Consider the following 14,735-nt stretch of genomic DNA (forward strand, 5'->3'; position numbering starts at 1 on the left):
TTTTTAGTGCCCATCATGTGACAGATACTGTGCCAGGCACTGGGAATACAAGTTAGACATGATCTCTGGCTTCATAGGGATATTAATCAGACACTCAAGTAATCACACACTTAGGATGTAACAACTGTGATCAATGCAATAAAAGGAAAGTAGAAGACACTAAAGGAGCCCGGGTGGGACAACAGTTAAGAGCTTGACTGCTAACCAAAAAGTGGGTGGTTTGAACCTATTCAGTGGCACCGTGGGAGAGAGACCTGGTAGAAAACCCTGTGGGCAGTTTTGCTCTGTCACATGGGATCACTGTGTGTTGGAATTGACCCGACAGCATCTAACAACAACAACAACAGCAACAGAAGAAGCTATATGAATAATGTGAACGTGCAACAGAAGGATCTCAGTGTGAGGGGCCGGGGGTGGGGGGACAGGTGACAGCGGAGGTACCCTCATCCCACCCCACCCCACCCCACCCTCCAGGAAGAGAAGCCCGAGCTGACATATAAAGGATAAAAACATAGTCACCACTTAGGTCCTCCTTGTAATAAAGCCAACTCCATGGACTTCATTATTCCAAAGAGAAGATTTGTATTCTTGGCTTACTACCACTTAATTTTTTGCACAAATTAACCAGTGAATGTTGACACTTGATGGTCTTCAAATCTTTACTATGTGTAATGTTTATAGAGCATCTCATCACTCTGTTAGGCTATGGAGCAGGGTTGAAAAATATAAATGAAGAACTTGTGTACTAGTGGGAAACACAGTGTTCATGAGTGGAAGCAGGAGGGGTCGCAGCACAGGTGCAGGTAAGTGGTCCAGACCTTAGGTGCAGTGAGAGTCAGAGGCTGCAGAGATCACCTAAAGCCCAGGGTCTGGGAATGTCGGCAAGGAGGGGATGAGATACAAACATAAAGCATGGATGCACCAGAAAACTCAGTAACCTTCCTGAGCCTGGGAAGATGGACCACGCTAGTTGTGGCCAGGGGTAGGGGCTGCCTTGTTCAAGGCTGTGGGTATTGAGGACAGGGGGTGTAGCTAAAGATGACCTTGGCCTTAGTTTGGTAGACTTTCTATAGAAATGACTGGAACCGTGGTGTTCCCATTGCCATTTAAACTTTAATGTAGTAACTTTATTCTTCTCCAGACGTGGAACTAGTTTTATATATTATTTATAGCCACATAGTTTGGAAGAGACTTCCGAGCACTGGGTGTCTTTGTAAAGTAAAAAAAGCCATCTCGTGTAAGCTCTCTTCTTGAGATAGCACTGGCAGAGATCCTTGAATAGAATTATGTTTAGTAGAGACTGTCGCCACTTAGCAATGTCCAGCCTAGACATGTGTTGGGTGGGGGTGTGCAGAAAACGATACCTGTCAGTAGCTTTTAAGAATTTCTTGCTTTTCTGGAAGCCCTGGTGGTGTAGTGGTTAAGTGCTACGGCTGCTAACCAAAAAGTCAGCAGTTCGAATCTGCCTGGTGCTCCTTGCAAACATTAAGGGGCAGTTCTACTCTGCCCTGTAGGGTCGCTGTGATTTGGAATTGGCTCAATGGCAGCGGGTTTTTTTTTTTTTCTTGCCCCTCTAATCTATAATGTTCAGTCCATCAAGGGAGCCCATGAGCATCAAAATTATTCTTTAAATATTTATCTAAAACTATTTTTTTTTTTATTAGAAAGTTCAGGTTACAACTTCTGCTAATGTCAATGAGGTTAAAAAATATATATATGTATATACATATATATATTATTTTTTTTAAGAATTCTTCTTTAAAAGAGTAGGTTCTAAGAAACAGCTTGGAACAAACATCCCGTCTCCAATAAAACCTAAAAACCCATTGCCATCGAGTCAATTCCGACTCATAGCGACCTTAAAGGGCAGAGTGGAGCTGCCCCTGCCTGGTAGAGTTTCCAGGGAGCGGCTGGTGGATTGAAATTGCCGACCTTTTGGTTAGCAGCCAAGCTCTTAACCACTGTACCACCAGGGCTCCGCCATCTCCAATAGCGCTTTCCGTTTTTGCCCTCTTAGGGTTTGTAAGATGTTTACCTGGTCAAGGTCATCCAATAAAGAAAATATGCACTGAAAAAACACAAGCATTTCCATGGAATAAAGTGGAACAACATTGTGGGTTGGGAGGGTCGGAGTTGGCTATACAGATTAAGGGGTTTTCTGTGTTTAGCTGAGATTTTAAAACTAAAATTGTATTATATAATTTATACACCATGAGAACTAACTCATGACATTTATATCTTATTTCCCAAATACAGCTTTGAGAAAGGGTTAAATTTTTTTTTTTTAATTGCAATGTAACCCCTGTGATTTGACCTAGATATATAGGTGTTAAGGATTGAATTGTGTCCCCCAAAAATATGTGTCAAATTGGCTAAGCCATGATTCCCAGTATTGTGTGGCTATCCTCCATTTTGTGATCTGATGTAATTTTTCCATGTGTTGTTAATCCTAATCTCTGCCTGTGGTTAATGAGGCAAGATTAGGTTATGTTAAAGAGGATTAGGATGGGATGCAACACCCTTACTCAGGTCTCAACTCTAATCCCAGGTAAGGGAAGTTTCCATGGGGTGTGGCCTGCATCACCTTGTATCCCACAAGAGATAAAAGGAGAAGTGAGCAGAGAGACAGGTACCTTTTACCACCAAGAAAGAAGCACCGGGAGCAGACCTCGTCATTTGGATACAGGTTTCCTGCGCTGAGAAGCTCCTAGACCAGGGGAAGTTTGACGACAAGGACCTTCCTCCAGAAGCGTCAGAGAGAGAAAAGCTTCCGGTGGAGCTGGCACCCTGAATTTGGATTTCTAGCTTCCTAGACTGTGAGAGAATAGATTTGTTTGTTAAAGTCATCCACTTGTGGTATTTCTGTTATAGCAGCGCTAGATAACTAAGGTCAAGAAGGTGACGTGATTACATTGCACAGATCCATAGGATAAATGTGCTTGCTATCCTGGGTAGAAAGGCCATTTATCCTAGCACACATATTTTCTAACCAAAGATACAGGACAGTCTCCTTCAGGAGCCTGCTCTGGTTGTGATCATCTCTGTAGTTACAGCTGTAAACTGATCTAACCTATACCTCTTGGTACATGTAGAACAAACTTCTCCCCATTTTGTCCTCCTTAGATGGAAAAGAGCTGATCATTGATTTCCTTAAAAACACCCATCATGCTCTTAAAGACCGTTATTAGCCTGACCTCTTTCTCTTTGCTCTAATCCCAATTCCATCTACTTTTCAAGTGTTCTGTCCCAGACCTTTAATTATACCTCTTGCTTTCCTGTGATCCCATTCTGGTTTCTTCTCATCCACCTTAAATCACAGTTCTGTTCTGTCATCAGGCCTTCGTGGAAATTGCTAAAAACTAAGCAAAGCATTGTCCGACCCTATTCATAGCACATGTGGATTGAAACTGTCTCTTGAGTTGTTGAGCTGCAGTCAGTTTCAGTCGCCAAGGAAGTTCAGAAGAGTCTTAAGAGATAAAAGAATTTAGAAGGGGAGTGGAGTTACTAACTTGGAACCACTGTCCTATTGCCAGTTAGGCACTTTCAGGAGCAAAGGCGGGATTACCAGCTCAAAGTCATGCCCTTCACCTTATACTGTGCAGGAAGAACTTGGCTCCACCCACACTGCCCAGAACCAGCCTGGTTTAAAGCAACATGAAATAGGAGGAAAGAACAATATTTTTCCATCTCTCTTAGTATTTTGGAAGATATACAATAGCACAGGGAGTGGTTTCTGTCTTCAGTAAGCTTGCAGTCAGGACAAGGTGACAATCACAATGCAGCATATGGAAGTAGTAAAAAAAAAAAAAAAAACAACAACCATTGCCATTGAGTCGATTCCAACTCATAGAGACCCTACAGGACAGGGTAGAACTGTTCCATAGAGTTTCCAAGGAGCGGCTGGCAGATTTGAACGTTCAGCCTGTTGGTTAGAAGCCAAACGTTTAACCACTGTGCCACCAGGGCCCCATGGGGTAATGTAAGGCAACATATATTAAGAGCCAAATGTCAGTATTTATTGTGAGGAAGCAGAGCCCAAGTGGACTAGAGGAGGCTGTTGCCTTCATCAGGAGGTGGGCCAGGGAGGTTGGGTGGGGTTAGAATTGGCAGGAAGTGAGAGGAGGTGTCCATCCGGCAGGGGGAGTGGGAGGAATGTCCGTGGTGTGCTCAGGAGGCTCAGTTTCACCGGAGTGAAGCACTAGTGTTTGGAAGAATCAGATGAACTTTTGGAAGGTGTGGGGGCCTAATAGGCAAGAGGGTGCAGGAGAGCCACTTGACAGTAGAAGTGCTTTTGTCCAGTCAACTAGGAGCAGTTAGCATGGATTGGGCATGAATTGGGCAAGGAAAACTCTAGAAAAAAAGAGTCCATTAGGAGTGTTAATAGACCCCATTCTAACTGCTTTTTCTGGTTGCTGGTAAAAATGGTGATGAGACCATGCCTTTATCAATTTCCTATAGGATTGATTTATAGATACACGTATAACTCTCACTGAGGCTGTCATCCCGGTGGCTAAGAGTTTATAAAAGGCAGAGATACATGACCTACGCCTTTATGGGGACTGAAAAGAAGACAAGGATAGGAGAGGAGGTAGGCCTTAGTGAAATTTACCTGTGGACCCAAAATTCAAATATGTAGCCTTGTTTGAAAAATAAATACCTCCCTGGGGTAAGTAAGGTTCTATAAAGAATAGCCAAAAACCAACCCACTGCCATTGAATTGATTCTGACTCATAGTGACCCTAGAGGACAGAGTAGAAATGCCACATAGGGTTTCCAAGGAGCACCGGTGGATTCGAGCTGTCGAACTTTTGGTTAGCAGCTGAAAGCTTAACCAACCTTTCATTTTTTATCTTGTACATATTTTCAGCCCTTATGCCATGGGTCACTGTGAATTGGAACCAACTCTATGGCAGCTAACAACATGCCATTTTAAATATTTTTAAAAACCTTATGGAAAATGTTAATGCTTGTAGTTGTGTTACATGTCCAATCTTAAAAGGACAAAAAAGGCACATTGAGTGAGAGATGTTATCCTGAGTGGTATCATTGTTACTCGAGCTGGTTGTAGTTAATATTGCTTGCATATGAAGCCTCCAAATTAAATATAAACCCTTAAGTGCCCGGCTTTTGGGGCCCATCTCACCATCTGGCTGAGCTTCTAACTACGTTCCTTACCAGAAACGATGCTGGTTTTAATGTGCATTTAGAAGCTAATGTTAAAATTATTCTGCCATATTTTCTGAGGCATAGTATTTGCTTCCAGGATGACATGTTAACAAATAGTTATTTCTGGTGGGAAGCTGCCCCCTCACATTATTGTTTACGAGCCTCTTTTGAGCTATTTTGAGCTCTGGACTGGAGCTGCAGTGTGTGGGAACTACAAACATATAGTACCTGGGTTTTCAGAGCAAAAACTGATGAAATCTGACCCCACACTATAATGAAAATTTTCGTGGTTTGAGAGGACGCTGTGTCAGAGTCTACCTTTGTACTGTCTATGAAGAAAGGATTTGAGGAGGTGAATAGGATAACATCTTTGATGAAATAAACACCCCCCCCCCCCCGCCAAAAAACCAAACCCATTGCCATCAAGTCAATTCAGACTCATAGCAACCCTATAGGACAGAGTAGAACTGCCCCATAGAGTTTCCAAGGAGCACCTGGTGGATTCGAACTGCCGACCTTTTGTTTAGCAGCTGTAGCACTTAGTTGGAGTAGAGGATGGAGGAAGAGGACAGCAAGTGTGTAAGGGAGAATTCTGTGCCCTGTGCCTACCCCACTCCCAGCTCTAGTACTTGGCAGCCCAGGATGGGCAGGGATGGCACTGTCCCAGACAGGGAGAAGCAGGGATTTTTTGTTTGTTTGTTTTGTTTTTAATTGTATTGTGTTTTGGGTGAAAGCTTACAGCACAAGTTAGTTTCTCATTCAAAAATTTATACACCAATTGTTTTGTGACATTGGTGGCAATCTGCACAATGTGTCAACACTCTCCCCCTTTCTTTTTACACCACAGGTTTCCTGTGTCCATTTGTCCAGCTTTCCTGTCCTTTCCTGCCTTCTCATCTTTGCTTTTAGGCAGGTGTTGCCCATTTGGTCTCGTGTACTTGATTAACTAAGAAAAACATTCCTCACATGTGTCATTTGTTTTATAGGCCTGTCTATCTTTGGCTGAGGTGGACTTCCTTCAGTTCTGAGTTAGCAGGGTATCCAGGGGCCATAGTCTCGGGGATTCCTTCAGCCTCTATCAGATCAGTAAACCTGGTCTTTTTTTATGAATTTGAATTTGGTTCTAGATTTTTCTCCTGCTCTGTCTGGGACCCTCTATTATGATCCCTGTCAGAGTGATTGGTGGTGGTAGCCGGGCACCATCTAATTCATCTGGGCTCAGGCTGGTAGAGGCTGTGCTTCACTGATCCATTAGTTGTTTGGAATTATATTTCCCTCATGTCTTTGGTTTTTTTCATTCTCCTTTGCTCTGAACATGATGGGACCAGTAGATGTATTTTAGATGGCTGCTCACAAGCTTTTAAGACCCCAGACGCTACTCACCAAAGTAGGATATAGAATATTTTCTTTATGAACTGTTAAGCCAGTTGACGTAGATGTCCCATGAGACCGTGGTTCCTAGCTCTTAGCCCCTGTAACTCAGTTCCTGAAGGTGTTTGGATGTGTCTAGGAAGCTTCTATGGCTTTACCTTGGTCAGGTTGTGCTGACTTCCCCTATATTATGTGTGTCTTTCCACTCATCAAAGTTAACACTTGTCTACTATGTAGTTAGTGATTGCCTCTTCCCACGCCTCCCCTTCCTGTAGCAGAAGCAGGCTTTTGACTTGGCTGAGGGTTAAAAGTAGTACTTCCATCAATCACAAGAGGGCAAATATTGCATGATCTCACTTATATGAAATACCTAGAATAGGCAGATGTGTCAAGATCAAAGTTTACTAGTGGTTACTAGAGGAGTGGGAGGAGTCATTGTTTAGGGAGCTTTGAGTTTCTGCTTATGGAAGTTTTAGCAATGGATATTTGTGATGGTTGCACAATGTGATTGATATAATTGGTGTCACTAAATTGTACATGTGAAAAACATTGAATTGGCAAATGTTGTGTGAGATGTGTATATGTAAATATATACATATATGTATATAAAGTCATTGCTGTCCGGTCAATTCTGACTCATAATGACCCTATAGGATAGAGTAGAGCTGCCTCATAGGGTTTCCAAGGAGTGGCTGGTGGATTCAAACTGCCCACCTTTTGGGTAGCAGCAGTGCTCTTAACCACCATGCCACCAGGGCTCCTTATGTATATAATTTTTTTTTCTTTTTTACAAAAACCAAAAAAAAGAAAAAAAAACTTTTGGATCACATGGCCTTTGTTACCTGGGAATGAGGGCAGTATAACCCAGGCCACAGCCACAAGAGGCCTCCACGTCTTGGGGCAAGTTCAGAAGGGCACCTCTGGCCATGAGGGGACCGATGTGCTGTCAGAGGGGTAGACCGGCAAACCACCATATTGCCATCAGGCAAATCTGCTGCAAAAGACCTCTTTAAAGTGTTAAAAAGCAAAGATGTCACTTTGTGAACTAAGGTGCTCCTGACCCCAGCCATGATGTTTTCAATCACCATATGCACGTGAAAGGTGGACAATGAATAAGGAAGACCGAAGAAGGATTGATGTCTCTGACTGATGATGTTGGCAAAGAATATTGAATATACCATGGGCTGCCAGAAGAACAAACAGATCTGTCTTGGAGGAAGTACAACCAGAATGCTCCTTCCAAGCAAGGATTGTGAGACTTCGTCTCAGGTATTTGGACATGTTGTCAGGAGGGACCAGTCCCTGGAAGAGAACATCATGCCTGGTAGAGGGTCAGCAAAAAAGAGGAAGACCCTCAATGAGATGGATTGACACAATGGCTGCAACAGTGGGCTCAAACATAGCAATGATTATAAGGGTGGCACGGGACTGGGCAGTGCTTTAGTCTGTTGTACATAGGGTTGCTATGAGTCAGAATGGACTCCACGTCATTCTGTTACAACAACGATACAACGTGTTAATCATAGAAATTGCGGGAGGGTGGGGAGGGGAGGTGGCATATAGGAGCTCTTCATACTTTCTGTGCAATGTTTCTGTAAACCTAAAACTGTTGTAAAAAATAAAGCCAACTAAGGAAAAAAAAAGTAAATTGATCATGTTTGCGTAACAGCTCCTCCCACTCCTGCTAGTAGGAATCGATTACAACCTACGTGAGAACGCGGCACGACAGAGAGGTGAGCAGCCTACTCAGTGGATGAAGAGAACAACTTTGGGCAGAATTTTAAGTATTCCCCATTCTTCTAAAATCTTGGCAGTAGGAACTAGTTGACAGGCAGATAGAATGTCACTGAAATGAATTTGTTGGAACATAAAATGTTAACTGCTTTTTTGAGAACGTTGAAAAAATTACTTGCTACCGCAGCCCCGTTTGTGCCACGAAAATACTGTTCTGTTTTCACTCTTGTTTGACGCCTCCATACTTTGTTCCGCTGCTGTTCCGTGGTATTTTTACTACATGGGCAAACCAAAAACAAACCCATTGCTATCGAGTCGATTCTGACTCATAGCGACCCTGAGGACAGAGTAGAACTGCCCTGTAGGATTTCCAACATCTTTTTCCCGTGGTACGGCTGGTGGGTTCAAACTGCGGACCTTTCAGTTAGATGAGTGCTTTAACCCCTGTGCCACCAGGGCTCCTCTACTATGTGGGCAGCTCTGATTAATTTTTTTTTTTTTAAGATTTAGAATTTTGAAGTATGACTGCTACTAATCCCACGTTTTTATATTAACTGGCTTAGATGTACATATTCCTGTTTAACTAATTAGACTCAGTGGTTTGCAGAAGATAAATTCAGGAGCGTAACATCAAAGCACTTGGCCGTGTGTGGGCATGCCTTGGTGATGGCAAAGCAGGGTCTGATGCAGTGGGGCCTTCAGTGGGGCGTGTTTTAAATAATCGATCATCAAGAAGTAATGCGTTTAATCTCTTCCACTGGCAGCTCCATGTTTTTATGAAAAGAATTTATGCTTTTCCCTCGCCATATGTTAACCTTCAACTCAAGCAAAGACACATAGTGCACTCAAAGTTAAAAACCTAAAGATAGCCTGCTGGAATTTGACCTTGCAAGCTGAGATTTAGCGATAATTTAGAGGTAAATGTTTTCCTTTGTGCCATCAGCTAAAAAGTATTTCCTAAACTGTTAATATAAAATCCACCAAAGCTTTTTTTTTTTTTTCAACTTTAAGCACTTGTCTTTAGGTATTTTTGATTAAAAAGAGTAACACCTTTGTCAAAGTGTAATGTACAAAAAGTTAAGTATATGCCTCTCATACAAATGCAGAATGAATGTGTATCCAAGGTTTCTCGGACTTGTTAATGAGAGAGCCAGCAGGACAGAAAACTGGTTCAAAGGAGAGTGAGAGAAATGGGGTTATAAAGGAATTGAAGAAAGAATGTTAGAATAAGATGGCTGGGTTGGATATAAAGCTGATGAGCCTTCCCATAAAAACCAGGATGATAAAACCAGACAGAAATTATCTACATCTCTACTGGACAAAAATCTACAAGTTAGCATGTAGCTTCGCAACCCCTGGACCCTGATCAATAACAAAACCCAGCCAGTTGCCATTCAGTCGATTCCAATTCATGGTGACCCCACATGTGTCACAATAGAACTGCACTCCAAAGGGCTTTCAGTGGCCCTGATCTTTTGGCAATAGGTCACCAGGCCTTTCTTCTAAGGCATCTCTAAGAGCTCATCCAACACAGACCCAGACCCCTGGATAATGAAATAATCCTTGAGTAAGTCTGTTAAAGTATGCTGCAATATCACATTGAGCGAACCTGCTTCCCTCCTTTACCCTTTTTTCCAAATTTTGGATAATTTTTCTTAACATCTTATTAAAAGTGAATTGATAATTAGGTATGTGAAGAAACAGTTAATAATTCTTCATCCTCCTGTGATAACCAATTTAATAACCCTATGTTTGTGTTAAGGAGCCTTGGTGGTGCAGTGGTAAAGCACTCGGCTGCTAACCAAAAGGTCAGTGGTTCAAACCTACCACCCACTCCACCGGAAAAAGAAGTGGCAGTCTGCTCCTGTAAAGATTGACAGCCTCGGGAACCCTATGGGGCAGTTCTACTCTGTCCTATAGGGTCACTATGAGTCAGAATCAGCTTGATGGCAATGGGCTAGGTTGGGCTGGGATGTTTGTGTTAAGTCATGTTTCCTGTTTCATAAAAACATACATAGACTTTTTTTGAAATGGAATTATTAAAATTCTTTACTCTGTGACATTTGTTCTTTTCAGTTAATATATAATGAACAGCCTTCTGGATTATAGATATTGATCTAATTCATTCTTATTATACCAGTTCCATAGGCTAGATGTACCATAGTTTATTGAAACATTGCTCTACTGAAGGAAATTGAGTTTGCCCAGTTCTTTGCCAGTGCAATCACTGTTACAAAAAAATGCTTTTAATACATGAGTGTGATGCTGAAGGCCAGGATCTGAATAATGACAGTGAGAAGGCAGAGGAGGTAATGGATCAAGGAACTGTTATAGGGAAGATGGACAGGATTTAGTGGCCGGTTGAAAATTTTGGTGTATGGGTTGGAGAGTGAATGGCGCTGCCTCTTTATTGACAGAGGGAAGAAAAGAAAAATGGCAGAAGGTTTTGGGGAAGGGGGTGGCAGAGAAGCTGAGAGGATGGGACCTGTTTTGAAAATGCTGGTTTTGAGATGGGCATGCTGTGTCTGTCTAGCAGGCAGCTAAAAGAAGAGCCTGAAGGGGGGAAGAGGCCACAGAAGAGAGACATTGATTTCAGAATCCTTTGTGCAAAGTCATATTGAAGCTGTGAGGCTGGATAAGCTGTGTTCCCGGAAGGCCTTATAGAGGAAGGAGGTGGGGCCCATGGGAGGAACCTGCATTTAAGGGTCTGGCAGAGACTGAGAAGGAGTGGTCATAGGACGAGAAGAAGGAGGAGACGAGGAAAGCCTTGGAAGGCAAACGCGAGAAGAATCTGAAATTATAACTAGTCCCTTCTTCCCGTGTGCTGTGGTGTCAATTTCAACTCATAGTGGCCCTGTGTGACAGAGTAGAACTGCCCCATGGGATTTTCTAGGCTGTAATCTTAATGGGAGCAGATTACCAGGTCTTTCTCCTGCAGAGCTGCTTTGAGGGTTCAAACCTCCAACTTTTCAGTTAGCAGCCAAGTGCTTAACTGTTTGCACCACCAGGGCTCCTTAATCCATCCTAAAGAAATACACGTAATTTTAATGCTGAATATCTCTGCTAGGGATTAACAGCACAGACTTTCATTCTCACTTCTTGGGGACTCTCAACTTGTGTAAGCCTTTAACTACCCCTACCTCTGTGAGTCTCTCTTCCAACACTAGATTCCTTGTTGCATAAACCACCAGAAGTAATGGTACGGTAAGTATGGCAAGTCAGTGTGGGCTAATGCTTTGAATTTAAGGACTAAACCAAATCAAATTCCAAAGAGACAGAGTTAGAAAATGGCTTGGCAATTGTCAACAGTAGGTTTAAAGCCTTTCATATAACAACTAGGTTCTTATAAACTAAGAGTTTGTTGATAAAGAAGAGTGTATGCCAATTTCACAAAGCCATATAAACTAGCAAGGCTGCAGAGAGGTACACTAAGAAAGCAGTAAATACGAAGAATTTCTAAGATAGAATTAGCTTTGACACAGTCTCAACATTCTGTATTAGCATGAAGCTTACCCTGTTGTCACCAGATCTTTTTATAAAGGATCTGTGAATTTTTAAACCTAGTCCAGGTGATTGAGGGGGATGATAAAGGGAATTTCACTTAGTCCAAATGCATTCGTTTGTCACCTCTGATGGTTTGGAGATACACCTAGGTTTGGAAGAGTGACTGAGTCATCAGAACTGCTGATGTCACTGATGACTGAAATTGGTGGGATCCTGCCAAGTTTGAGGCAGGATTCAATTTAATTCAAAAGTTGTTTCCAGTATTACACTAGATACCATGGTTGGGGATTTCTGAAGCAGAATCAAAAGAAACAAAGGCGAAGACTCTTACCCATAAAGCACCTTGTAGTATGGTGGGATAATTAAGATATACACAGAACAATATTGAAGCAAAATCTTTAAGGTGTTCTGTGGTCCATAGGTTGATGTTTATTGCTGCTGACAGGATTTGCAGGAAGAGTGAGACTAGCCCGTGTTTGGGTTCCCTAGACGCACAGGACACATTTGGTAAGAAGCAGCAGGTGTGAGAACAGTGGGGGCAGACGGAGGCACTGGCAGGTTAGAGGAGGCAGCAGGTGGTGCCCGAGCTGTTTTTGAGGTAACATGATCAGAGTAGTATTTATAGGGTGGTCATTTTCAGGCGTGATGGACGCAGGCCATAATCTTGGGTTCCTTGATGTAAATTGCAAAGGAGACCATAGCTGCGGAGTGTTGATCTAAACAAACACTGAGGAATCCACAGTGGAAAGCTTGTTAGCAGGTGCTCTGTCACCTAGAATGTCTTTAATAGCTTGCAGCTAGTAAAGACTGCTAACTCAGGGTGGAGGGGTAGTTACCTTGGTGAGAATCTAACTGTGCTCTGCACTAGTCTATCTAAATGAATTAGTAAGTGGGAGTTAAGCAGTGGAACCCCAGAAGCCTTCTAGTAGTTCCTCACAAAAGCAGTGAGGGTGATAGAACTCACCCTCTCCCCACCCAGATGCTTGCAGGAACAACAACAAACCAGTAGATTCTTTGCCTAAGGCCCTTAGTGGTACAGGAGTCACCCAGGGGAATAGAGAGGTTAAGGGTGGCCATTCCATCCTCGGCTTAGCTTCCCAGTCATGAAGCACTGGAAAATCTTCACTTTCATGGACTCTTTAGGCTTTGTTTTTGGACATTGTTGTGACCTTCTCTGGTCTTGCCTGAACACATGGACCAGACCCCAGCCCCTGGCGTCCCAGGACCCACTTGTTTGCCCCATCTCTGGAATCTGCAGGTGTACAACTTTGAAAGAGATGCCGAAATCCAGACACAACAGAGCATCCCCTTTTGCATGTACAGCCACTGCCTTTGGACTTGTGGGAATTTATTAGTCAGCTCAGCAACAGTCTTGGCCAAAACCAAGTATTTGTGTTGGCAAGCAGTGGGCACCTTTCCTAAATAGCACTGCCAGGGACACCTTTGTTCATACTTGAAACAGCCTTCACCAACTCTATCTTTCCATCAAAGGCTGTTTGATTACCTTTGAATCTTAGACGTACCACAAAAGCAGTTGAGACCTAGCCAATGGATTTTACTTGTATGAGATATTGCATAACTCCCAAAGGGAGAGGAAAAAAGGGGGAGGGATGCAAGAGAGGAATTGGAGCCCAACAATAAATAGCTCTTTGTTCCAGTCCCCTCCCAGCAACAATCCCAAACCATTGAGATCATAGAGTAAGCAACCAGCCTTCAGTAGAAGGCATCTGCTGCCCAGAGGCTTGGCTGGTGATGACCAGATGTGAACTTGTCTCTCTACAGTGTGTGGCTGTGACCTGGCACAAGGGGGCTTCTTCATCAAGAAAGGGGAGTACCTCTGCACCCTGGATTACCAGCGGATGTATGGGACACGATGCCATGGCTGTGGGGAGTTCGTGGAAGGAGAGGTGGTGACTGCCCTGGGCAAAACCTACCACCCTAACTGCTTTGCCTGTACTATCTGCAAGTAAGTGATTATCTTTGCTATGCCTACATCTTCCTCCAGCAGGGAAATACTGGGTTTGGCTCTCGTAGCATGGGATACAACATCTTTTATCTTGAGTAGCATTTAGTCTTAAAAATCTTTTTTCTTATGTGTCCTTAGATTTCTTTATCTTCCTACTATATTATCAGTCTTAGTTTGGAAACTACATACAATATCCACTGTGAAGTAATATGACTGATTTTAAGTGGTTTGAAACCAAATCTGAAAGTAGCTCTGAGTCTTCATACATTTTGGAGAAGGACACCATCAAGGAGAAATGGTGTAACTGCTTAGAAAGCTAAAGCTTATTTGGAAGTATAAGCTCTTGTTTGTATGTGTGTGTGTGTGCGTGTATTTAAAATAGTCTCATTTACTCTATAGCAAAGGTTGGCAAACTCCAGCTCATGGACCAAATTAGACCCAATGCCTGTTTTTATAAATAAAGTTTTATTAGAACAGAGCCACACGTATTTATTTACATATTATCTATGACTGCTTTCAAGCTACGGGGCAAGTTTAAGTAGTTCTGACAGAGACCCTATTGCCTGCAAAGCCTAAAAAAATATTTGCGACCTGACCTTTTAGGGAAAATGTTTGCCAACCTTTGCTCTATAGGCATCTATCATCTACCAAGGTTAAGTTTAACCTCAAAGCCATCTTGAGTCAAATGATCAGTCAGAGAGAAATGTGAAGTGTGAGTGGGAAGATTCGTTGTTGTTGTGTTTCTAGGACTACCCATATGGAATTTCAGATGGTTTGATTCCTGTAACATAAGTAACAGACTGACCAACAAGGTTCGGCCCCTTTATTGATCAATTCTAATTCGTCAATCCCATGCCTTTTGGAGTAGCCTTGTTTGTGGTTTGTTCCATTTTGCTAGGCCTTTCTAAAAAACAGAAGAGGTGTTTTGTTTTTCAGCGTCCTATGTTTCTAAGCTAGAGAGATAAAATTTTATTTAATTGATTACTAAGATAAT

Source organism: Loxodonta africana, chromosome 16 (genome assembly GCF_030014295.1).
Source record: "Loxodonta africana isolate mLoxAfr1 chromosome 16, mLoxAfr1.hap2, whole genome shotgun sequence".
Taxonomy (NCBI): Eukaryota; Metazoa; Chordata; class Mammalia; order Proboscidea; family Elephantidae; genus Loxodonta; species Loxodonta africana.